The sequence below is a fragment of the Danio rerio genome, chromosome 7 (genome assembly GCF_052040795.2).
Source record: "Danio rerio strain M-AB ecotype USA chromosome 7, GRCz13ab, whole genome shotgun sequence".
NCBI classification, from domain to species: domain Eukaryota; kingdom Metazoa; phylum Chordata; class Actinopteri; order Cypriniformes; family Danionidae; genus Danio; species Danio rerio.
The window spans coordinates 23,631,116-23,658,278 of NC_141027.1; the positions used below are offsets into that span (position 1 = coordinate 23,631,116).

The window sequence follows — 27,163 nt, forward strand, 5'->3', positions numbered from 1 at the left end:
AAAATATTTACAAGAATTAAAGGCTAATTTTACTCCAAAATGCAAAAAAAAAAAAAAAAAAAAAAAAACTATCAGAATTGGTTACTTTTCACAATCTCACAATCTCAAAGTAATTTGTACCTTTCTGATTTATGGGCTAATTTATATTAATTTTACATTTCATTTTCATTCATACATTTTACTATGATATGATCATTCCGCAATGCGTGGGTTTGGATGCACACTGCCGTTTCAAATATGAATTAAATTATATTCATAAATATTTATATGAATTAGCCACTTTTCTGACAATAAGTAAAATAGGCTTTTTATTTTTAAATTTGTGCTTTTAGTGTTAAAAACAGGATTTAAGATACTGATGGCCACTGAAACGCAAACTGTAGAACAACAAAGGTATAACATTAACTTGATCAAAAATAGCAGATTCCAAACACAAATTATCAAAAATATAATTTTGCAGATGTCAATTCTTTAACTGATTCTGTTTATGTAGATCAGGGGTGCCCAAAATTTTTCTATAAAGAGCCAAAAAGCAAACTTGATTGAGGGCTGTGGGTCGAATATATACCTAACCGTATATATTAAATTTGCCAAGGCCCCTGGTTAATTTTCTCATTTATTCTGTAATATTTAAAAAACAAAAACTGGAAAATGTTGCTTAAAATCATATTGACTAATGCAGAATCATTTTTAACATTTTATAATGATCTTATTACTGTAAAACATAAACAATCCTATTTATAACACCAGTTCAGCGCTGAATACACTAGTCAAGCTTACTTTGATTTGCTCGCAGATGTCTTGTGCAGTTTGCTGAAATTAGTTACATTTTAAAAGTCGGATTTATTTACAGTATTTAATTGAATCAAGTACTCTTAGTTGTTGTTGTTTTTTAGGGGGGGGGGGGGGGGGGGGGTTGTTGCTCAGCAATAAAACAAAGAAGCAAAAGGTTACATTAAATTCGAAAGGATGATCACTGTCAAAGGCATTCGCCCCTAACACCTCGCCATCATTCTCCCTTTCTTTTCAGATGTGATGGCGGGCTAAATCAAAGGTTACCATGAGTCAACTTTGGCCAGTGGGCCCTACTTTGGGCATCTCTGATGTTGTGAGAAAAATGCAGGCGTTTTCGTAATTTGTTTGTGTTGTGAGAATCTTAAATGCTTTGTTTTCAACACTGAAAAAAACTGCTTTGTACATTTATAATATTTCTAATTTCTAATTCATATAAATTCATAATTTCATTTATATAAAAACATACAGTTTTACAATGGTGATGTGCCCCCAAAACCCACCCATTGGGACATAATAAAATAAAATCATAGTAAAATGTATGAATCAAATCGTACAAATTAATAGGAATTAAGCCACTAAATCAGAAAGTTGAAAATTACTCTGAGATTGCATTGGTTTCTCAAAAAAATGTTAGAAAATCTGACATAATTTTTAGTTTTGGTTAGAATAAGCCTTTAATTCCTGTAAATATTTAAAATAAAAATTTACTTCAGTAAATTAGACTGATTATTAAAAATAAAAGATAAAAATTATTTGTTGTTTTGTCTGTTTTTTTTTTTTGTTTTTTTTTATGTTTGCGAATTTACTCGTTGGTTTTGTCCTTTGATTGTAATGTTTGGTTCAGTTTTACCTCTTCTCCTAATTTCCAAATATCATCACTGTTCAAGCAAGGACAGTTGCTATACATGGTAAAAACATCTACCTGGAACGATGGGGATGGGAAATACAAAGGAAATTGTAATGCCTCGGGCTCTTAGAATAGGATCTTATTACCATCTGAGCATGTACAGACTGCATCTACAGTAATCATCGAAACAGAGCTAGAACAAATATCGCTGAAAACCAAAGAATGAAAGCAAATAATAGGGTGTTGTGACACCGAAGCACACTGTTTCACCATTTACCTAAAAGAGGGGTGATTTAACCATTTTTACCCTTATATCAGTATATATTTGTGCTAAGCTAACATATTCAAGTTTTATAAGGATTACATACCCAAAAATATATTGTGAATTTTGTTAAATACAAAGAAAGTTTATTTGATCTATGCTATTATTATTAATTGACTCCAATGTTGATTAAACCCTTGCCACTTCTTCATCTTCAAAAAAAAAAAAAAATCCTTTATGTTTAAAAGCAAATCAGTCACATTTTAATACAACGAGTAAAAGAAGACTTGAATATTGAGAGAGCTATCCAATAAAGCTCATTATGAGAGCAGGGAATGAAGTAATATGGGTCAAAAGTGACAATGTGATTTTCTCCAAGCCCTGACAGCATTTGCTTCCCAAGATATAACAATCTGCATGCAACACTTGGAGAAGCAGCCAAATATCACGTGATTGTCCTGTGTTTAGGTCTGGATAATGTTTTTTTAAGTGCACAAAGTAAGTAAATCACTGTATTAGAAGTTCATAATAATTTCAGTCCAGGTTGGATTTGTCTTTGTTTTTAAACCAATTTGTAATGAGGTCATTAATACATTAAGCATGTTTAGAACATCTTTTTTTTTATCCCACCCTGTAACTGGCACCAACAATTTAAGGTCCAGCGCCCAGTGCCATCAATGTAAAATATTAGTCTGTAGCCCTGAAAAATTTAAAGTATATAATGCCTCATTTTGTTTTGGCCAGAGTGATATATTACAGTTTAGTATGTGATTTTGTACGGGTCACTTTGGGATATGTGCTATAACATGTCCTTAGGTTTTGCTTTGTCTGTAAATCAGGAGTAAATGGCAAGTAAAAAGTATCTCTGATATATTTTTTTTCCCACTGGTAATACCCATACCGTTATTTTCACTTCCAAGGATGAGTTGCATGCTTCCCATTAAATGTATTATCAGATGAGTGCTAAAATAAAAAATAAATTCTAAATAATTCAATTTCGTTTTGTTGGGTTAAATTTAACCCAAAATACCACATGATGCTGACAGACCACATTTGTGAGTTAGTTACCACAGCAAAAATACACTCACCAGGTGCTTTTTTATTAGGTACACCTTACTAGTACCGGGCTGAACCCTTTAGGCCTTTATCCTTCATGGCGTAGATTCAACAAGGTACTGGAAATATTCCTCAGAGATTTTGTTCAGAGATCTGAACTCGTTGATACAAGGCAAGATGAATCCATGTTTTCATTTTATTGACGGCAAATTCTGACTCTACCATCAGAATGTCGTAGCAGAAATTGAGACTCATCAGACCAGGCAACGTTTTTCCAATCTTCTATTGTGCAGTTTTTTTGAGCCTGTGTGAATTGTTGCCTCAGTTTCCTTTTCTTAGCTGACAGAAGTGGCACCTGGTGTGGTTTTCTGCTACTGTAGCCCATCTGCCTTGGACATGTTATGCGTTTAGAGATGCTCTACTGCATATCTCAGTTGTAACGAGTGATTATTTAAGTTACTGTTGCCTTTCTATCAGCTCAAACCAGTCTGGCCATTCTCCTCTGACCTCTGGCATCAACAAGGCATTTGTGCCCACAGAACTGTCGCTCACTTGATATTTTCTGTTTTTAGACTATTCTCTGTAAACATTAGAGATGGTTGTGTGTAAAAAATTCCAGTAGATCAGCAGTTTCTGAAATACTCAGACCAGCCCGCCTGGCACCAACAACCATGGCACGTTTAAAGACACTTAAATCACATTTCTTTCCCATTCTGATGCTAGGTTTGAAATGCAGCAAATCGTCTTGACCATGTCTACATGCCTAAATGCATTGAGTTGCTTCCATGTGATTGGCTGATTAGAAAATTGCATTAACAAGCAGTTAAACAGGTGTACCTAATAAAGTGGCCGGTAAGTGTAAATTTCTGTCTAAAACATGATCCTTTAAAAATAATTTTTAAAAGAGAATTGGCACTTTCATACCTGCTCTCCGTTATACACAAAAGTACAATATGCTTTACTTTCAGCCACACTGTCGTTCAAATAAAGCTTTGTTGATGCATGGTGGAGGCCAGGGGCTTCCTCGTGTTTTGCCATCTTAAAATAGTGTCAGCATCAAGAGTTTACATTAAGTAGGCAGGTGTGGTTGCCCTCTACACACACACACACACAAGCAAGCACACACTGAGTGCAGGTGCAGATGATATAATACTGGGGAGGGATTCTGTGTCACCCTGAGATGAAAGCATTGAAGCACCCTCTCCACCCACCCACACACACACACACACACACACACACACACACACACACACACTCACACAGCTCTTCAATTATGTGTGTTTGAGGCTTTGGGAAGGAAGAAGCAAGTAGCGTGCCTGTGTACAGAAAAAGAGACATAAGAAAGATAAAGGAAGAGAAGACACCACTGCACATATGTGTGTCTGTATAGGCGTATGTGTAAGAAAAAACGAGCACTGTTTATGTCTTTTTTTTTGTCCCGACAAAACCACATCCGTGCTTCCTCTGCTAGAAGCATGACAAAGTTTAGACTTTTTATGCATCAAAAAGGAAAGTTCTGTCATCATCCTTCATGTCGTTTCAAATGTTTATGACTTAGTTTCTTCTGCAGAACACTGACAGATATTTTAAAGTCAAAGTTTGAGTCAAAAAGATTGTCATACAGGGTGGGATTGACATGAGAGTGTGCAATTGAGACATTTTTAAAAGTATTTCTCTACCTTTACTGCTGTAAAAACTTCCTATCTTTTTTAACCTGAAAGTACAACTTCCTATATACAGTTGAAGTCAGAATTATTAGCCCCCCTAAATGATTAGACCGCTTGTTTAATTTTTCCCCAATTTCTGTTTAACAGAGAGAAGATTTTTTTCAACACATTTCTAAGCATAATAGTTTTAATAACTCATTTCTAATAACTGATTTATTTCATCTTTACCATGATGACTGTAAATAATATTTTACTATATTTTTAAGACACTTCTATACAGCTTTAAGTGACATTTAAAGGATTAACTAGGTTAATTAAGTTATCTAGGCAGGTTAGGGGAATTAGGCAAGTTATTGTATAACAGTAGATTGTTCTGTAGATTATCAAGAAAAAGTATAGCTTAAAGGGGCTAATAATTTTGTCCCTAAAATGGTTCATAAAAAATTCAAAACTGCTTTTATTCTACCAGAAATAAAACAAGTAACTTTCTTAAGAAGAAAAAAATAATATCAGACATACTGTGAAAATGTCCTTGCTCTGTTAAACATTATTTGGAAAATATTTAAAAAAGAAGAAAAAAAATCGAAAGGGGCTAATAATTCTGACTTCAACTGTGTATTCACTATATATATATATATATATATATATATATATATATATATATATATATATATATATATATATACAGAGCAAAATATCGGAGCATTGGCTCCACAGTTCCCATAAAAATAACCTTAAACAATAAATAGTGTTATATAACAAAAACAAATAATGAATCATATACAGAGCAGCTGACTGACAGTCCTCATCATCAGACGGATCTACAGTGCAAAACACTAGTGCAATGTGCAAAACAACAACAAAAAATTTAAATAAATACATTGTAAACTTTTAAAGAGCCCCTATTATGCATTAGTAAAGGTCATACTTTGGTTTTGTGGGTCTCAACACAAATCTGATATGCATGCAAGGTCAAAAAACACTTTTATTATCGCTAATCTAAGACTAGTGATGAGATGATCCCAAGGTTTTCATAATCCTGGAATTTCTTCACTTTTGCCAATTGGTGAAGTTTTTGTATGTGTGAGCCCAATGCAGGAGTTCATTAAAGCAAGGCAGTTTAACACCAGTATATTGCTCTATTCCTAACTATCACATGCATTCAGTATCAATCCACACAGTGGATGAAGCTAAACTATTTTGAAACTGGACTGCTGCACGTGTGTAGGAACAGCTGATAGTGGCCAATGCAACGACAAACAGCATTGGATCGTGAGCTCATAAACGCAAATTAATTTGCATCGCATTTTCAGCAGGGTTTTAGACATGATATGAGAATATAAAGAGTTACCCAGATACACTACAAGTGGTTACAAGTAACAAAACACAAAAAAATACATCGTTTTCAAGCTAGAGAAAGCAAGGAGGCAACCATTTTAATTGCACTTCAGTTACTTACACTTGTGAAATGGAGGAAGGAACTGATTCATGAACTGTGTACTGATAAAGTTCCTGTCAAGCTCTGACAAAGTCCCATACATCAATATTCTTTTCTGATCCCTACTTTAACAAACGGCCAACAAATCCCCCATTGTAAACATGTAGATTGCTGAAGCACTCGTCAGAAAAATTATGAGAACACAGCGCAAGGCTGAGGCTATAATTCTAAGGTGTTTTTGCAATAATAAACTTCAACGACTGACTCTTCACAGAGTTATCTTTGGGTAGAGAAATAACACTTTAAGCTTAAAAAAAAAAAACTTTCCCTCACACTTCACAGAACAGCGTCTACGCAACTTGATTCAACTGGGATCTGCTACATTGTTTGTGTTCCTCATTTTCTTTCTACAGTGTTTGTGGGTGGGGCCGGAGGTTTCAGTTTTCCCGGGCGGGGCTTGAGTTCCATATTGGCATCACACCAACACGGCTAAAGATTCGTTACAGCGGCGTTTCATTCAAACCACTATGAGTAGACTCTTTTATAGATGAATCAATAGTTTTAAACGAGTACACTTTCAGATTTAAGCCTCAGCTGGATATTCCCTTTACTTAGAGCTGTTTTACACACTGCATGGAATGTCATTTTCAAAAACCAATATTAGGAGCTCTTCAGGAGTCTTACTGTCTAATGGCCCGTGGCAGAAAGCTTCTAAAGAACCTGGCGGTTCTGCATTTAATGCTGCAGAACTTTATCAGGAATCAATACAGGAGGCCACAGGGAAGACCCAGGACACGCTGAAAGGGACTATATCTCTCGGTTGGCCTGGGTACTCCTCCGGATCCCCCTGAAGAGCTGGTGGAAATGTCTGGGGAGAGGGAAGTCTGGGGTTCTTTCCTGAGACTGCTGCCCCCAAGTCCCGGCCCCAGAAAAGCAGATGAAAATAAATAAATTTGATTACATATTTCTACTCAGATATTACTATATATTTAATCAGCTTAAATGCAATTTAAAGGCTTAAATAGGTTAATTAGGCAAGTTAGGCTAATTAGGCAAATCATTGTATAATGATAGTTTGTTCTGTAGACAATCAGGATAATAAATATTGCTTAAGGGGGCTAATAATATTGATCTTAAAATGGTTTGAAAAACTTTCAATTAAATTCTAGTTAAATAAAACAGATAAGACTTTCTCCAGAAGAAATTATATTATAACATATACTGTGAAAAATACCTTGCTCTGTTAAACAGTATTTGGGAAATAACTTTGACTTCAACTGGGTATTTGACTTCAACTGGATAAGATTTAAAGAATTTACAGAGACAAACACATTACTTTAAAACACAGATAAACATTTAGCAATATCTGAACCCCTGTTTCTCAATGGAATGACCCATCCCCATTATGTTTTGCCCCGTACACTTGTTTTGTAACACTCAGACACTTGCCTAAGAGAGCAATGTAAGAGCTGTGCAGTTGCAGTATGCACACCGGAGGCCTGTTGCAATAAACGTATTTCACCACAGCTCTGTGCTGGGTGGAGCAGGGGTTATTGAGAGTTGTCTTCTCGATCTGATGCTGCTGATCGCTGCTTGCTATATTTTTTTGGCAGAATAAATTTAGTCCAGCTATATTTATTCTCAGACTGGTCCCTGACTGTGGCCTCTGTCTCGGTCTCAGAACCCGCATTGTGACACAGAGGGTTGACATTCAGTGTGTTTGTGCGAGCCCGCTGAGGAAATGATATTGAGAAACGACCGTGTGTGGCAGAGAAAGTGTGTTTCCCTCTTACATTTACTCTGACCCCCGCCTCCCTCTCTCTCTCCATCATTCGCTGTCTCTCTCCTTCTTTCTTTACATTGTTTATCACCTGCTGCTGGATATTGGAAAGATGTCAGTGGTAAATAGAAAGAGTGCCATTTATCCAGCCCTATTCCACTTTCTCTCGCTGTACTGTTTTAACTCGACGCCCACTGGGTTTCTAATCGTGTCATGCTGTGTGTGTTGCACTGTGCCCCGGGGTCCAGAGTGTGTGTTCCCGCAGTTAGATTATTTTCTTTTCTCAATCTCTACAACTTGTTCATGATTGCTTGAAGAAACAATGGGAAATGTTCTCCTAATGCAAGACTGTTGGAGATTTAACAGAAGGTATGGGCCAAGATATTAACACCTGCTGTGAGTGTAACTACTGCTCTTGCAGTCCATCTTTTCTATATTTTACTTAGGGGATGTTTACGCTAATTCGTTTTTGATTGATAACGCATACGTAGATTTTGTTGCGGTTAAACATGTCATCCACACTACTCTAGCATCTTCGAACTGTGACAATGGTAAGTTTTTAATGACAGAAGACCCCCATTTTAGTTTTTAAATGTTAGTGTTCCATTTAGGGCTGGGCGATTAATCAAAAAGTAATTGAAATTCTTCTATTCTTAACCATAAATAAAAGCAGTGACACTCATTCAGTATTAATCCACACAGTTGCAAAAGCTGAACTATTTTGAAACTTGGCTGCTGCACGTGTGTAGGAACAGCTGATTGTGGCAATAGCAACGACAAACAGCAATATATTGTGAGTTCACAAACGCATTTAAACAACACGGCACGCAATGCATTTTCAATGTGGTTTTGGACTCGATATGAGAATATAAAAAGTTGACCAGATACACTTCAAGCGGTTACAAGTAACAAACACAATTAAATACATGATTTACTAGAGAAAGCAAGGAGGCAACCATTTTAATCTCACTTGAGTTACTTATAGATGTGAAATTGAGGAAGGATATGATCCATGAACTGTTTACTGTAAAGTTCCTGTCAAGCTCTGACAAAGTCCCATACATCAATAGTCTTTTCCGATCCCTCCTTTAACAAATGGCTGACGAATCCCCCATTGTAAGCATGTAGATTGCCGAAGCACTTGTCATAAAAATGATGAGAATACAGCGCAAGGCTGGGGCTATAATGTTGAGGTATTTTTGAAAAAATAACTTCAATCATTGACTCTTCTCAGCCTCATCTTTGGGTAGGGAAAACAGCACTAACTTTCCCTCACACTTTAAAGCAAAGATTTGAAATCACAGAAGACCCCCATTTTAGTTTGGAAATGTTCTATTTAGAGCTCGGTGATTAATCAAAAGGTAATCAAAATCGCCAATTAGAACCTATAATCGATTCAGTTTTTCTAGGTCAATTTTTTCAATTACTTTCCCTATACTTGAAACGTGACCCAGCTCTGTTGCTGGTTTATTCTTCTGCGTTAAACACAGGTGCTGACGCGCACCTCTAAAAAAAAAAATTCTTTATGTCGGGATGATGCATAGCACAAGCTCTGTGATTGGTCAGCTAGATAGTGGTGGCGAACATAGGTGGCGCGGAGTGCCACGGGAGAGCACTGCCACGGGACGACCCCACTGGAGCGAGAGTTTAAAAGCGTGGAACCTGTGGAGAAGCTCTAGTTGGAAACTTTTGTTTTGTGTTTACTTTATTATTAAAGTTGTTGCACGTCTACCAGTTCCAGCCTCAGAATAAGTGAGTTTATTAATATTCAAAATACACACAAAGGAAATTGAATAGGGAAACATAACCCGCTGCCAGCTATAGCATTTCAGAAGTGTTATTGCAGAGCAACACAAACAAAATATAATGTAGAAGTATAAATGCATGGCTATTCTCAAGGCATGTGCCGTGAGTCACAGTGATCTCTCAACATAGAAGTACAAATCAGCCTTGATTTTCAATTATTAATTATTCCTTCAATTATTTTAAAATCAAGTAATGCACCCTTCATTCAAAAATCTCTCACTTGTAATATTGGAGCACATTTACTGTACAAAATTTGCCAATAAAAAACATAAAAAAATAAATGAAAAAAATAATCGTTCCTTAAATGTAATCGAGTTGAAATGTTCAATTAATCAAGATTTGGATTTTAGGCCAAATCGCCCAGCCCTAGATCTAATTTAGTATCGACAGACTAAAACACAAACTTGTGAAAACTGAGAGGCAGCTATCATTCTCTACCTGCTTTTCTGGACTTTTGCGTATCGTTCTCTGATTCGTTAAGCGCCTTTCTTATGAATATTACACAAATGGTAGTCAGTATGGATGCTGGCATAATTTGTGCATGCCTAGTGAACAAAAATGGTCATGTGTAATGCAGTTTAGGCAGTATTGATCTTATTGTTTCATGTAATAGTGAGTGCAGCCATTGAAAACTTATTGGCTCAAGACTTCTGGTCTCAATAACTTGCATTGACTTTTAGCCATAAATAACATTGTGTTGTGCTGCTGAATGTTGTATGCTGGTATTTTCTTCGTATATTATTAGCAATTAGTACTTATTATATTCTGTGGTGGAAAAAGTAATGAAAAGTCATACTCAGTAAAAGTACCATTACTTGCCTAAAAATGTAGTGCAAGTACAGTAAAAGTATCTGTTGTAAATTTTACTCAAAGTATGGGTAAAAAGTAGCCCTTTTAAAAGTACTTAAGAGTAGTGAGTAGTGAGTAGTGCGCTGTAAAAAGCTAATGGATTTACATGTAATTTGTGGATGTGTGTAACCATAACATTTTGTAGTGCATTTTGTTATTGCTCAGCAGACACGCAACGTCAAAAGACATTAACATTAGGTTAGATTTAGGTTGTGATGCCAGCAGATGCCAGCATCTTAAACCAACGTCATTTTGACATCAAACACTGACATTTTTTCATTAGGTTTGGCATTAGCATTTCGACATCATTAGACGTTTATATTTGGTTGCTTTTAGGTTGAACGTTGGACATTGATGTTGGCCTGAAGTTGAGTTCTGACATCAACCTGATTTTCCTTTCCAAACAAAATACAATGTCCCTCCGACATAGGGTACAACCCCATTCTAACATCATGTTGACGTCTTGTGCCTGCTGGGTGCTTAAGGTCATTTCGGTCATCATACAGTAAACATCCGTCATCTTCTCATCAGTGACATGCATCTAAACAGTCTCTGGGTCATTGCGTGTAAAGATTTTGCACATCTTTATGCACACTTTTAATGCTTCCAAACAGTTTGCTGCAATTATAAATCACCCATGTCTTGAGGTAGTTCATTATGATGCAATTTACCTTTTTTGTGCGATTTGATTGGACAGGAAATACAGGACAAATATTTCTAATTCCCATAGACAAGAAAAAATAAAGTAGTGACTGCAGGTTGAAGGAAAGTAGTGGAGTAAAAGTACTAATGCAGCACTAAAAATGTTCTCAAGGAAAAGTAAAAATACACATTTATAAAACTACTTTTAAAACTAAATTACAATTCCTGAGAAAAACTACTTAGTTACAGCAGTTTGAGTATTTGTAATTTGTTACTTTACATCACTTATTGTATTAGTATATTATTAATAGCAAGTAGGTGACACGGTGGCACAGTAGGTAGTGCTGACGCCTCACAGCAAGAAGGTTGCTGGTTCGAGCCTCAGCCACGAAGCCAAGAGAAAGTATATAAGGGTTCAAATTAAAATGACTAAAGCTTAGAAAGTGAAACCAAAAGCCAAATCCCAGATATTTTAGGAGATTTTTAGAAACCCTGGATGGACGCATTTTTAAGTCCCAAAAAGGTGCATCTCTGTAGGTCTCTGCAGAGCATATGAGACAGTCTGTGACAGTAGGAAATGTGTAGGGCGAGAGAATTTCTACTAGTTAATCGATAGGTTTGTTTAGGAAGCACTATATATATATATATATATATATATATATATATATATATATATATATATATATATATATATATATATATATATATATATATATATATATATATATATATATATATATATATCAGGATTTAGTGTAAAGTAATATTTTAATGTATTCTGAATTTATTTTTTTTTTTTGAGTTATAATGAATGTTTTGTCATGGAAAGATATGCATTTTTAAAGGATCTCCATTGAATGGCGATAACAAACCAACCTGTTAGTTTAAGAGTCTGTGTCTGGCTGAGCAAAACCGCTTTGGAGGAAACCAAAAGTCATGCATTGAAGAGTATAGAACTCTGGGGAACACTAGTAACATTAGATCAATTGGATCTAAAGGTTTTAGGTTAAACGAACTGTGTGCAACCAGAAAGATAATATCTAAGCCAAGAGAGGGGAATGCCAATAATCCCAAAAGAAACTAAGCTGTCAAGGAGTATATTAAGCCAAATGGTATCAAAGGCTGCAAGTATGAGAAGTGTAGAAAATTGAGCAGAATCAGCTGCCAACAGCAAGTTGTTAGTCATTTTAGCAACTTGCTGTGAAATGTAAAAGTATAAACAAACCTCATAAAGTAGCATTCACTAGAAACAAGATTTAATATCAACATCAAGTACACTAGTCATGTCTCATATGCACAAAGGTACTTTAAAACCATCTCTACAAAACATTTTTCTCATTTCCAGTAGGCATTCAGAAGTTGATCTTTGCCTGTTGCATCACCTCTTGCACACCATGAGCACAGTTTTTGCACATGTTCTTTCTAAATAAAAACAAAAAGTCTTTAGATCCCTACGGTTAATCCTCAACAAAACAATTACAGAACGCATTCAGCAATTTTATTAGGACATAATTCATATGTTTATTAAGCTGTTTCCCTTCTGGATGCTGTTGCCTGCTCCACTCGTTGCGATTTGCGGATTTACTATGCCTGTAAGCATATTTGCTCTCCACAATGTGGGAAAAACTTGACCCACACACATAGTTACGCACCAGGACACTTGTGTTATCCCACATATATATATATATATATATATATATATATATATATATATATATATATATATATATGCCACTTCAGTCATTATGTTTTTGTGTGTGCGACTGCAATGCGGTGGTTACACAACAGCGGGGCCTGAGGGGGCGGCCAGAAAGAGCGCACTACACACCAGCGCTCTTCACACTGACCCTAACAAACTGCGGAGGAGAAAACACACACACACCGTTTTGCTTCCTCTCACTCACTGTAGCTCCAAGCAGTGTCTATTTTTATTCACTTTCTAGAAATGTGTTCACATGGAGCGTACCCTCTCATCAACATCATGTCGAATTATGCTCGGAATATTTTAAGCAGCGACTTTGGTTTTTATTTTGTTGCGTTTGTCTTTGTCAAATAAGAGTGAATAGCTAATCATACATTTTCTGGAGATAATGCACTGTTTGCCAGTGCTGAATTCGCCTCCTCCACATTGATAGGGAATTGTGGGTGGTTGTCAAGGCCTCGCTGTTGTGATTTTAGAGCACTGATGCAGTATGTGGTTGATAAGATGTTTAATAATAATCGATTTAGAAAAACATGTGTTCTTTCATACTGTTTGAAGAATAATTTGTGTCTGTGCACAACATATTTTGAACATTTAATGCTACTATGAATGATTGAAAATGGGATTTGAACAGACCCCTACATGCAGTATACATTACTGTTCAAAATATTTGGTCAGTAAGACTGACGTGGTTGAAAATCTAAGTTTTTTTCCACCAAATATTAATTTATTAAAAGTTTAAGACACGCTGGGGTACTTTTTTTTTTTTTTTTTTTTTTAAGATTGTAACAGATTTTTGTGTGTTGAGCCTCATTCAAAACACCGTTAGCACCTCTCAGCTTAAATTATGGGGAAAACTGGATAATTCTGAGCTTTTGTCAGCTAATTTCAATGGGTTTAAAATGATTATTGGGACGGGATCAAAATCGGTGATGTTGCGGCCGCATCTATTAGTAGACTGATGACGCTTCGGTTTCTCATTATTATTCATAGCTGAGTCTTCTTATCCTATGAGAGGACCCTGCTTCTTAATTATTCATGACTGCATGTGCTTTCTGATGACAGACTAGTATGGACAGACCACAGACCTGCCAAGCTGTGATACAGCTCATGTCACGCAGTATTTAGCTTTTCATGAAGGCTTGTATGTGTTGGCTGCATTGCTTTCCCTGCGATGCTGTCAGGGCCACCGATACTGACAACCTTGTATGGAGCAAGTATTTTGTTGGGTGAACTGTACAAGACTTGGAAAATGGTGGACTTTGTTTTTAATCAGTTGAGTTCATTACCATTCAGACACATTGCTGTCCTGCAGGGCTTTAGAATAGATAAGGAAAGAAACCTACTGCTATCCATGTTATCTGGATCCAGACCTGGGATTCAGGACCTCTACATTCATTTTGTTTATATAAACATAATTATATTAATAATGATATAACAAATTATGATCATAATATATTATATTATATTGCGATAACATATCGTATATGTAACAGGGCATTCAATCACTTACTGTTTATTTCTTTGTATGTTAACTTTGTAAACTTTAAAATTTTGAGCTGGTGAGCTAATTGACGAAAGCTATTCTTTTCCCCTGCTCTGCCTGACATGCCCACTCCTCCCTTTGCTTATGCTCCATCACGCCCATCATGTAGCATTTTTTAAAAACTTTCTGAGGTAGACTTGAACTGAAAGTGTGGGGTTTTATGGCTCTTTAACTCTTCTAAAGCTTAAAAATGGTTTTGTGTTGCCTAAAAAGGAATATACACATGCCTGAAAACATAGCACCTTTTTTGCTACATTATATACTGAAAAACAATATTTCAGCAAAATTGTTGCAAACTATTTTCTTGAAAAATGAAATGTAGTAATGTTCAACCTAATTTGTTTGCCCAAATATTTTTTACAACCACTTAACATAAAAAAAAAAAAAATTAAAAAAAATTCAGTAATTTCAAGGAATTATCTTTGAAGCATTTATTTCAGTGTACCAAAAATCCTTTAAATGACAGTGTTTATTTTAACTTTGGGAGAAGTGTATTTAAAAGTTTACAAAATAAAATATTATAATAATTTTAAACACATTGTAAATGATGTAGTGTTCCACACAATTCATTCTTTTCGTCCCTACACAGATCATTCATTCATCCATCCATCCATCCATCCGTTTTCCTTCAGCTCAGTCCCTTGTTTATCAGGAATCGCAACGACCGAATGAACCACCAACTTATCCGGCATATGTTTTACATTGTTTACATGCTTTATGCCTTTCAGCTGTAACCCAGCACTGGGAAACATCTATACACACACATACACTACGGCCAATTTAGTATAGTGAACCAGATACCTTCTTGCTGTGAGGCAACCGTGCTAACCACTGAGCCACGATGTCGCCCCAACACAAATCAATTGTTAATTTACAAATTTAGGTGTATTGTACAAAAAACAATTAAGTTGTCCCAAATAAACTCAAAATTTGTAATTTTACTTTATTTTAAATAAGTAATAAGTACAAGCTGCAAAAAAAAATTCTGAATGTAATATACATGCATAAATGTTTTATTTTTCCATTTTTATTGTGAATTGAATACATTTAATACATCCCAAATTAAAGTATTGACCCCAAAAAAAGGTTTAAACCATACCTTATGTAATTCTATAGCAAGCAATGCTAATATGTACTGTATTAATATGTATTTGTACAATATGTACTGCTGTCTAGTCTCCTGCCAGGCATACAGTGTAATTGAAATTTGACTTGTAAATCTGCTTGTTTTGCATGTCAAGGTGAGCATGCGTGGGTTTGAAAAACAGTTCAACCCTTGACACATTTATATCATGTGTACTCATATGGGCTATATTTAGATGTCTATTTTTGTTCATAAACTACTTATTTTGAATACGATTTGAATAGTGTGGATATTTTCAATTGAGCTCTGTATTAAAAAAAAAAACATACTAGATGCTAAAACGTGGGACCTGGGTTGAAAATATAATATCAAGAGAGGAAGACTCACACTAGCAATGTTTTATTAAATCACATTTTGAAATACCGCAAAAAAAAATTGTGATGGAAACACCAAATGTAGTAAAATAAAAAAAAAATAAAAAAAAACTTCATATACTTTAAATACTTATATAGCCCAAAAAAAAGCCCACTTGAGGTGGTTTTTGGCTTGTGCATAAAAAGTAAATAAAGCATTAAAAAACTGTAACCATTGACTTCCATTTTTTTTCTACTATAGAAGTCATTGGTTTCTTCAAAATATCATTTGTTGTGTTCAACAGAAGAAAGAAACTCATAGATGTTTAAAACTACTTGAGAATGAGCAACTCTCACGAATTGGGCGGAACTATCCCTTTAAAGTAGATAATAAGGAGATGGAAATGCATTTGCTGTATGAATTCCCATGTAGTGAAAGTTAAACCAAATAATAATAATTCCATACATTTATATAGCGATTTTCTGGACACTCAAATCGCTGTACACATTGGGTTGAATCTCCTCATCCACCACCAGTGTGCAGCATCCACCTAGATGACACAACAGCAGCCATATTGCACCAGACCGCACACCAGCTTATTGGTGGAGAGGAGACAGAGCGATTAAGCCAATAATGATATAGGGATGGTTAGGAGGACAGAAGCCAGTGGGCAGATTTGGCCAGGATGCCAGGGTTAAACCCTTACTCTTTTTCGAAGGACATCCTGAGGTTTTTAAAAACCACAGAGTCAAGACCTTGGTTTAAATAAAAAAAGATGGAACTTACTGGGCAGTATAAAGTCCCCATCAATATACTGGGGCATTAGGACTCACAACAACCGCAGGTTGAGCGCCACCTGCTGGTCTCACTAACACCAGTGAGCAACCATGTGAGAATTGCAGAGAGCTAGCTGCTGTTGTTTGTACTGACAAAGTTTGTGTATAGGTTAACTTGATGGAAATTAGCATTTGGGGTTGTTTTGTTTTGTTTTTGTTTCTTTCTTTATTTATTTTTTTTGTTGTTGCAAACTTTGAAAACATTCACTTTAACTAGAATAGAAACCTGGCTATTGAGACACAGTTGGCAGCAGTATTGTTATTTCTTTTCTTCGATTTCCTGTTTGGCTGAGCATTTCTGAGAGAGGGAGGGAGAGAGAGAGAATCAGAGAGAGAGGTGTGGATCATCAAGATGGCCAAAAAAAATTCTCTCTCACAGTGGCCGTAGGCTATGTAAATGAAGGCCTTGCTCTACTATTTAAAGAACACTCAAGAAAACAAGAAGGTACAAAATGGGACAATGAGGAGAAGAGAAGTGAAATGATTCGCTTGGGCCTGAAATACACGGAAAGGATGGAGTGACAGTGAAGGGACAGGAGTGTGGGAGGACGCGAGGTGAATGTGGGGTTGTGTATAAGTGTTATTGAGAGCTGTGTATAAGGGCTCATTTGCATGGTGGATGGAGAGAGAAGGAGGAGAAAGCCTTTCACGCCCCCGCTGAAGGACTACCACACTGGACATAAATACGCTCACACATACATACACATCAGTTTTCGTTTTTTTTTTTTGTTTTATAAGCAAGACAAAAACCCAAAGTGTTCAGGATATTCAGCTTTATGGACAAAAGTGCATAAGTTAAAATGGTTAAGCCATATGTACACTGTATATTTCAAAATATAAGCAAATAAAATAAAAGATATACTGTAAAATATGGGCGTCATTGTGGTGCAGTGGGTAGCACAATTGCCTCACAGCAAGAAGGTCGCTGGTTCAAGTCCCGGCTGGGTCAGTTGGCATTTCTGTGTGGAGTTTGCACGTTCTCCCCTTGTTTGTGTGGGGTTTCTCTGGGTGCTCAGGTTTCCCCTACAAGTCCAAAGACATATAGTATAGGTGTATTAAGTAAAATTGTCCATAGTGTATGTGTATGAATGTGTGTGTGTATGGATGTTTTCCAGGCATGGATTGCAGATGGAAAAGCATTCCGCTGTGGTGACCATACCTGCCAACGTTTTACCCTACAAAAGGGTAGGGTGGCAGGAGATGGGCCTGAAATGCGAGAAACTCTTGGGAGTGTTGGCAGGTATGGTGGCATCCCCCTTTTAATAAAGGGACTAAGATGAAAAGTAAATGAATGAATGAATGAATGAATTACACAGTAAAATTAACAGTTACTGGCAGTTTTGTTGCCAGTAATACTGTAAGATTTACAAGTGTACTACTGTAAAAACTACAGCAATAATGTAAGTGTTAATTTACAGTGCATTTGTAAAAATTGTCAGTAATACAGTCAAATTTACAAGCGCATTGTATATTAATACTCACAATTGTGCTGTATAACTACACAATTTCCAACTAAAAATGTCAGTAATACTAAAAATTGAACGCCAATTATTTACAGTGGATATACCGTGGACCATGTACGATGGTACTATGTTGCATAAAGATTACCTTTTAACGCCAATCTCTAAATAAATATTGGTCTTAGACAAGCTATATATGTGTAATCTTTTTTTTTCACTCTTTCACCCCTGAGCAATTTAGAGACCTTCATACCACACACTTCCGAAAAAACTCAGTAAGTTTGCTAGGTCCACCTAATGAGCTTGAAAATAGAAAGTGGGCAAGCTAAAGGGGCGAGTGTCCCTTAGGAGGGGAGGCATTTAGAGCAACGACAATATGCACTTGTATTTAATCTATGCATCACACAGTATTTCCCTCTTTATGAAATAATTATTATGTTATCATAAATTGTTAAATAAATTATCTGTTGTTAAATAAATGCTTTGATATGGAGATATTTAAACTTCACTTGTGGGTGATGACCGCATGGCGCAACTCTCCTCCAGAGAGAGCCTGAGAGACAGGCTGCAAACGCTGTTTGGATCATCTTTGTGCATTGATGATCTTTAGAGTCATAAAAGGTCAGTTAAGTTGGTATTAAGGGTGTCATGCTGGCGCTTTGGGTAGCACAATCGCCTCACAGCAAGAAGGTCGCTTGTTCGAGCCCTGGCTGGGTCAGTTGGCATATTTTGTGTGGAGTTTGTATGTTTTTCTCCTGTTTGCGTGGGTTTCCTCTGGGTAAGCTTTATATGTTGGTGGTTCATTCCGCTGTGGCGACCCCTGAATAATAAAGGGACTAAGCCGATTAGAAAATTAATGAAGTTAGCGTTAATTTGCATGAATTTGTTAGAAATTCTCATGCTGTAATAAAATAAACATGATACAAAAAACTAAATAATTATGAAGTTATATTATTTCAAGCTTTCATAAAAAGTTATTAAATATAACATTAACTTTAAGATAAACACAATAATAGTATATACGGACATTAGGTTCTTAATAAGACTTAAAACAATGTCCATTTTTGCCGGTGAATTGAAGATATGCGCCCTGTACGAAACTCTATTTTAATCGTGTACGGAACACTTTTAATAATGTACCAATCGTCTTCCATACACATGTGTAGGGGGTACTTTTCCTGTCTTTGCTCAACAACTACTGGTCCAAAAGACATCAATCAAATTGGGCTTGTGTAATAGGTATTCACCGAGAGAATGATCACGCTAGCATGCTTATCTGGCAATTAATGACGGAGGTGACGGAGTTTGAGTGCGCTAAATAGCGAAAGGTTTACAGAACATGGTTAGTCTACATTATTAACAATAAATAGGATGTTACCGTTTTCTTGGTAACATATTTCACTGTAATGAAATATGTTAATCAATAGTTTTGTGTGGCTCTTGATTTACTCTTGCCATTTATTTGCACTTTAAATCTGCATTATGAGTTCTATACAGGCAGCTTTTGATCTTGCAGTTTACCAAGGATAGTTTTATTTACATTTCAAAGCAATATATTGTATAAGAAGTATAATATATAGAAATAAGTTCATAAAGTAACAAAGTTATTAGTAAACTGCCTTATAAGACTTTAGTTTGATTGGTTCCTTTCTGTTCCTTTCTGAATCCAATCAGAATCTAAATAAAGATTTTTTTTTTTTTTTTTTTTGCTGCTAATAAAGCCTACAGCCACATACAACTGCAAATACATGCAATAAGTAGTGATAACCATAAAGGAAAAATTCATATGTCAAAACAGATGTGAAATAAGGCAAGAGAACACGCATTAATTTAACATTCAGTGATTTGATTCTGGAACTGGACCTGCATTAGACACTGCTGCTTGGTTTATAATTTTAATGTACATAATTATAAATGAATGCATGTTTTCAGATTGTATTGTATGCTTGTTGATGCAATAGTAATGGCTTTTTTCCTTAAGCACTGTACGAGTGGCGATTGGTATAGCAGTAAAAATATACAGCGGGGTAAATAAGTATTCGACACGTCACCATTTTTCTAAAGGTGCTGTTGACTTAAAATTTGACTTGAAAATTGGTGATGGCAGCTTAAAGCTGACTCTCAACTTTAACAGAGTGTAAAAATCTTGATGGTACTGTAGGTTTTGTCTATTAAATCTGATCTTTAGTTTGTATTCTCTATTGGAGTCAGGTGATTAGCTGGGCCATTCAACAGCTTGATTTTTTTCCCCTCTGAAAGCATTTGAGTTTTCTTGGCTGTGCTTTGGATCATTGGCTAAAATGTCCACTCTGCTTTCATCTTCATCATCCTGATAATGCAGGTTTTGTACTGAAGCAACTAATAATAATGTTCAATGACGAAGGGCAGAGGGTTGCTGAATAACTATTGAGAGATTTCAGCTGCTGTCTGGACCTTCTCTGCTTTTCTACACTTCAATTTCTTCATGTGTTTAATACTTTTTTCCTGTGTTATTTCATTTTACTACACATAACTTAACTTGTAAACTATTGTATTTAGATTTGTTTTCTTTTCATGTATGTATTTCTTTGGTGGTTACCAACATCTGGTAAAAATTTCAAGTCAACAGCACCTTTAGAAATACGTTTTCTGAGAAAAATGGTGACGTGTTGACTACTTATTTCCCCCACTCTATAAGAAATGATGGTCTCACTTTGTCTTAATTCTTGCTATTAATAAACCGTGAAGTTCAAATATTTACAGGAGGCATAAAATAATCAAATGTGCAGTAGCATACCTTTTTCACATCAGAAATCTGAAAAAGGTCATATTCATAAATATTTCTTTCTATTTTCTTGATATATTAAAATCATTTATTTTTATTATAGTTTTTATTAATTGATATCCTATATTGCTAAATTTGAAAAATGTATATTGCAAACAGAACAGTTGCATATTGTAAAACATACTCTAGTACTATTTTATCTAATTATTAAAATATATATTTTTACAATGTGTAGTCTTTTGCCTTGATTTAAATAATACTGTAAAACCGAGACATTCTCTTTTACACCCCTATAAAGTCACAAGCACTTAGTCACACACTACACACAGATGGAGTTTTTCTACAAGTGGCTCTGAGTGCTCTCCAGCACATATGTACTATAATCTGTACACACACTCACAGATTTGGCTCTCTTGTACCAACACAGTTTCCTGTTAACATCTATTAGCAACAACGTGACTGCTTGACCCGAGACTATATGCAAATGTGTATGCAAATGAAGTGTTTATTGAGTATGCAAGGTTTGTCACAGGCTGTTTGCCGCGTAAAATAACTGTCTCTGCTTTCTCGCTGAAATAACAGAGGAACTCCCAGCTGCAGATTTTGCTATTTTCGTAACACGCAAGCATTAGAGTGAAAGGTTGAAATAAAAAGTTTGACATCAATTTGGCTTGGCATTTGGTTTGTCCCCCCTTTGCTTGAATGACAGCAGCATGAACTTTACTGAACCATCTGTACAAAGAAATCAAGAGATCAATTCCACAAAATTACTACATTTGAGCTGTAAATAGTCTAGAATCTGAAATGTTTCAGATTCTCTTTCTCATAGCATATCATTTTGTTGTGTTGTGTTGTGTTCAAAGACAATAGAATACACAAAACATGTCACTCTTTTAGTTTTTAATGGGGAAAAGTCTAATGGTATATAGATGAATTACCAGTTTGTAAACATTCAGGTGTGCATTGAGGTTGCAGAAAAGAAAAAAAAACAGGAGCGCTAGCATTTACAGTGAGGGAATTACATCCAATGCAGTACAGAGTTTGTTTGTTAGTATTGTCTGATCCAACTAATGAAGGTGTTCAAGTACTCAATTATTTGGATCAGCTGTGTTAGATAGGGTTGGAGCAAAACTGTGCAGAGCTGCGGTCCTCTGGAAATTGAGTTAAAGACCTATGGTATAAACCATTATGACGAGGGCCAAACTCATAGTAATATTAACTTTATTATTTCCTTACTATTTAATATTATGGAATTGCCCCTTTTCCATCAAGGCAGTTTGAGTCCTAGTTGAGAGCCAGAGACTGGTTCCAAATCAGTTCTTTGTCTTTCGAAACCCAAATCACCGCCTCTAAATCCAGAAAAGTCTTACAAAACATTGCTGGGCTAGAAGTAAAAACTGCTTGCATCAGGGGCTGAGGATTGGGTTACTTTAACCAATGAGATGAACAGAAACAGAAAGATTTTGAGTTCCATTTTTAAAATAGCAATGGAACACAATGCTAAACACATTATCGCTTATAATCTCGGTCTATTTTGCTGCACAAACATGTTATTATTATTTGTAATCTTGTCTATGAAAATAAGGTGTGCTCAATGAACACATTATTTCCACTCGTAATCTCCGTCTACACAACCTAGAGTGGAATGCACATGCTGGATTCACAATGTAAATTTGCAAAGCCATTAACATAAATAGCAATGCAACACAGATGGTCTGTTTGTATGAGACATGTTCAGTAAGGTCAAACCTGACTGTATGGCAGCTCTCTAGCACTGTGCGAATTATACTTTGACAATCAGCGTGGGTCAGCTTTTTTCAGTATTTTATGTAATACATAAGCATACTTCAGTGGACCGTAATCAAATGAATTCATTCATTCATTTTCTTTAAGGTTTAGTCCCTTTATTAATCAGGGTTGAGCTTATTCTCTTAATGAGTTATAGGTGTGTTTTGAGAATAAACCAATCAGAGTCTCATCTCCCATTCCCGTTAAAAGGCAGTTGCGCCACGCTGTAGCGCATTTGCTATTTACATGGCAGACTTTGTAAGTGGAAAAACTAAACCCTTCACTAGAGAGAAAACCGTTAAACAGAGCATCTGCAGTGCAGGAATGAGAGATGAGCCTCCTCATTGTTTACTTTCACTTTCACTCTCTTCTATGGATAGAGAAACGTGTTGTACGCACAGATATCCATTAGCCTACACATAATTAATTTTGTTTGTTAAGCGTAAAGATTTGTTTCAAAACTATTTCTAAATTCACTTCTAATTTCCAGCAAACAAATAAATGAACAATAATAACGAAGTGTGTTATATCCAAATACATACAACGAGTTATATCCAAATACACATGCTGTGCTCCATATGGTCTAAAACCTGACAGGTGGACAAATCTGAGCTTGTTTTTAATAAAACAAATATAAATATGGATATAATAAATATCACTGCTAATAATAATGACATTATACAAAAGCAAATTGTCATGAATAAACTGAAAAAGCCTCCAAGATGAAGAATGCATGAAAGTATGGTTTTTATATTTATGTAGGCTAGAAAACAATGTGTTTTGTAATATTTTAATCCTTTAATTCTTTTTCATTTGTAAAGATATTTGTGTATTGCTGTACATCCTGTGTGTATTAAGCAACAGGATTTTTTAGACCAGAACGGCAATAGGCGCACATATGAGCGCAAATGCATTTGCTATTTAAACCGCATGGTGCAAAACCTCACAACGACTCTTGTGCCGAGCTGAAACTAGCAAATAACAATTGTGTCGCGCCTTGTGTCGCATTGCGCTGGGTGCATGATAGGGCCCTATGAGTGACAGGTGGTCTACTTAAATTGAAACATTAAAAAAAGTGTTACCCTATTATTACATTACCATTTATTAGTATTAATCAAGCTACTGTAAAGATTGATGTTACCTATTTTGCACAGTTCAAAGGGCTGACCCTCCTCACATCTCGTTTTGATGTTCTTCAGGGTATCAAGTGTTAATTGGGGGTCAACCAGCCCCCACCCCCAAACCCCCATGTCATTTTTGCACTGCTCTCTAGTCTAGAGAGAGGGGTGGGAGGGCTTGCCAGATAAAGAGCACTAGCTCTGATCTAGCACCCAGATCTTGCTGGTGGAAAAGGGCTAAAGTAGCCACAAGTATTATTTTGTTTGGCTCATATACACTTATCGGCCACTTTATTAGGTACACTTTACTAGTACCGGGTTGGACCCACTTTTGCCTTCAGAACTGCCTTAATCCTATGTGGCATAGAATCAACAAGGTACTGGAAATATTTCTTAGACGTTCTGGTCCATATTGACATGATAGCATCACACAGTTGCTGCAGATTTGTTGGATGGACAGGGTCAGCAACAATACTCGGGTAGGCTGTAGGCAATAATGTGCCTAGAAAACATTCCCCACACCATTACACCACCACCACAAACCTTAATCGTTGATACAAGGCAGGATGGATCCATGCTTTCATTTTGTTGACGCTAAATTCTGACTCTACTATCAAAATGTTGCAGGAGAAATCGAGATCATCAGACCAGGCAACGTTTTTCAAATCTTCTATTGTCCAATTTTGCTAAGCCTTTGTGAATTGTAGCCTCAGTTTCCTGTTCTTAGCTGACAGGAGTGGTACCTGGTGTGGTCTTCTGCCACTGTAGTCCATCTGCCTCAAGGTTTAATGTGTTGTGCATTCATAGATGTTCTTCGGCATACCTCAGTTGTAACAAGTGTTTATTTAAGTTACTCTTGCCTTTCTATCAGCTCGAACCAGTCTGGCCATTCTCCTCTGACCTCTGGCATCAACAAGGCATTAGCGCACACAGAACTGCCGCTCTCTGGATATTTTCTCTTTTTCAGATCATTCTCTCTAAACCCTAGAAATGGTTGTGCGTGAAAATCCCAGTTGTTCAGCAGTTTCTGAAAGACCAGCCCGTCTGGCACCAACAACCATGCCACATTCAAAGTCACTTAAATCACCTTTCTTCCCCATTCTGATGCTCAGTTTGATCTGTAGCAGATCGTCTTGACCATGTCTACATGCCTAAATTTATTGAGTTGCTGCCATGTGATTGGCTGATTAGAAATTTGCGTTAACGAGCAGTTGGACAGGTGTACCTAATAAAGTGGCCGGTTAGTGTATATTTTTTTATTGACTCTTTGACTTACATTTTAAGAATTATAAAGATCCATGGTTAAAGTTCTACAGAAAATAAATGTCATGTATATATATATGTATATTTCATTGAGAACAAACATTTGTCTATACCGGGGGTCACCAATCTCGCTCCTGAAGGGCCGGTGTCCCTGCCCACACACACACACTGTACTAGCTGGACGTCACTAGCTGTGTTATTTCTGCAAGCAGCTGATTGGAGTGGTTTACTGTAATTGAACTGGAGTAGGTTATATGATCCCTTCTGATTATCTTGTGGAAGATGATATCGACGCGCATCCTGCTTCAGAAGCTAGAGAGATTGAAGATCCGCTCTGACGTAAAGCTGGGGAAATAGCTAGTTTGTATGGCGATGCACGTATCCATCGCATATACTCACACTGTGAAGTATTGGGTGTCAAGTGAAGAAAAGCACAGAGAGAGTGAGTCATAATGAGCTTGCGGATCAATGAAAGAGCTGATCTGTAATGAGCCGCTGGGACCGTCTGCTGGTCTCACTGGGCAATGTGGTTTCCTAGGGGACAGCGAGAGATGTAAGGGTGCTATGCGATCTCAGGCTGGAGACCCACTGTTTGTGAATGTGGGTTTCCAGTGCCAGCACGCCAGTGGTGGTGCCAGTGCCCAGTCTGTCTTTAAGTTTAACTATGGTTTTGATATTGTGAAAGTTAAGTGGATCTATTCTGTTTTATTCGCTAAACCAAAAGCCAAACAAAACACATTAGAGGCTAAAAGAACACAGGAGAGATTTCGTACTACACAGCAAAAAAAACGAGTGTTGAATTAACTTTCAACGCTTTTTATGAGTTAATAACGCTCCACACTTTCTGCAGTTAAATTAACATTATACAAATCCATAAAAATATAACCTTAAAGGTAGAGTTGGGTGTTTGACTCCCAAAAAGTGTATAACTCAGCAGGAGGCATGTGTGTCACATTGATTGACAGCCCACTGAACCAGTGACAATGCTCTAAGTGCAATAAATCAATCACATGTCCAATTGATAAACAGATTTCCATTAAGTGGTACGGTATGGTTCGGTATGCTGTTATGGCTGTTTCCACTTTATCGACACACTTTCGAAAGGGTACCAAAAGGTGGAGCTTCACGCGCAGCTGAACGCTGATTGGTAACAGAGGTGTGCTTGTGGAGCGAGAGCTCGCGATCGCGTCTATATTTAATATAAAGAACTTCTTGAGCTGATGATAATAACGTGTGCGTTATCATTGAAGTGTCTCCGTCATCTGATCCTATCAGAAAGAAAAGGACAAACGCGAGAGTGAAGCACAAACAAAGGAGAAGCCTGACAAAATACAGGAGCAAATTGTTTCAGCAACCTGAATCATGAACAAACTGCCATGTTAATCATCACCTTTTGGACTATTATGAACTTGGAATGACAGAATTACTCTCTAACAGAGCTTGCATGTGCTGGTGAAGATTACAGACACAGATGAGAGGTTTGCACTGACTGTGGGCTCTGCTGCATGTTGCTTTTGAAGCCAAATAAAGCCTAAATGTATGCTTTGTGTAGTTTTTCTGTAATTGGTAACATATCGAAGACTGTAAGGGGCTGTATGTGTTCAAATATGTTGCATTAATTTATTTATTTTATATAGTTACAGACGTTACAGTAGGCTATTTCGCACTGTCATTGATCTGCAGTTACAATCAAATCATGTTCATAGCCAAGTTAGTAATAAACATTTCTAAACAAATGTTTATGTGTATAGAGCATCTGTTTTGTGAGAAGTGCTTATCATATGTGAACGACCTGTACAGCTTTACTGTAGACATTTATTCGAGCGACAACATCTGAAACTTTCTGTCATACACCGTGCCCACCAAAAGGGTACCCTTGGTAGTGGAAATGCAAGCTTGATAAAGGTGACCCGTACCGACCCGTACTCTACCGTACTGTTTCAGTCAGTGGAAACAGGTCATGAGTGACAGAAGGCATATGCAGAATGTCAAAACACTCGACTGCTTTGTTTAGATTTTAGTAACTATAACTTTGACCTTTTATTCAGTTAGTGGTCTCATTTAATCTGTAACGCTGTAAGCTATGACATCGACTTGCTTTTTACT

General features: G+C 36.5%; 1 protein-coding gene across 9 annotated transcripts in view; it reads left to right on the forward strand.

The window, feature by feature from the left end:
* The window catches only part of si:dkey-172j4.3, a 174,006-nt gene that overhangs the window by 65,926 nt on the left and 80,917 nt on the right, over positions 1-27,163 (forward strand). Inside the window, exon 1 of one of the 9 annotated variants that reach the window (XM_087261001.1) lies at positions 8,032-8,214. The exons of the other annotated variants lie outside the window; for them this stretch is intronic. The gene's annotated coding sequence lies outside the window, so the exon portion shown is untranslated. Of the gene's footprint in view, positions 1-8,031; positions 8,215-27,163 lie in introns of those variants that run through there. 9 annotated transcript variants of the gene reach the window in all.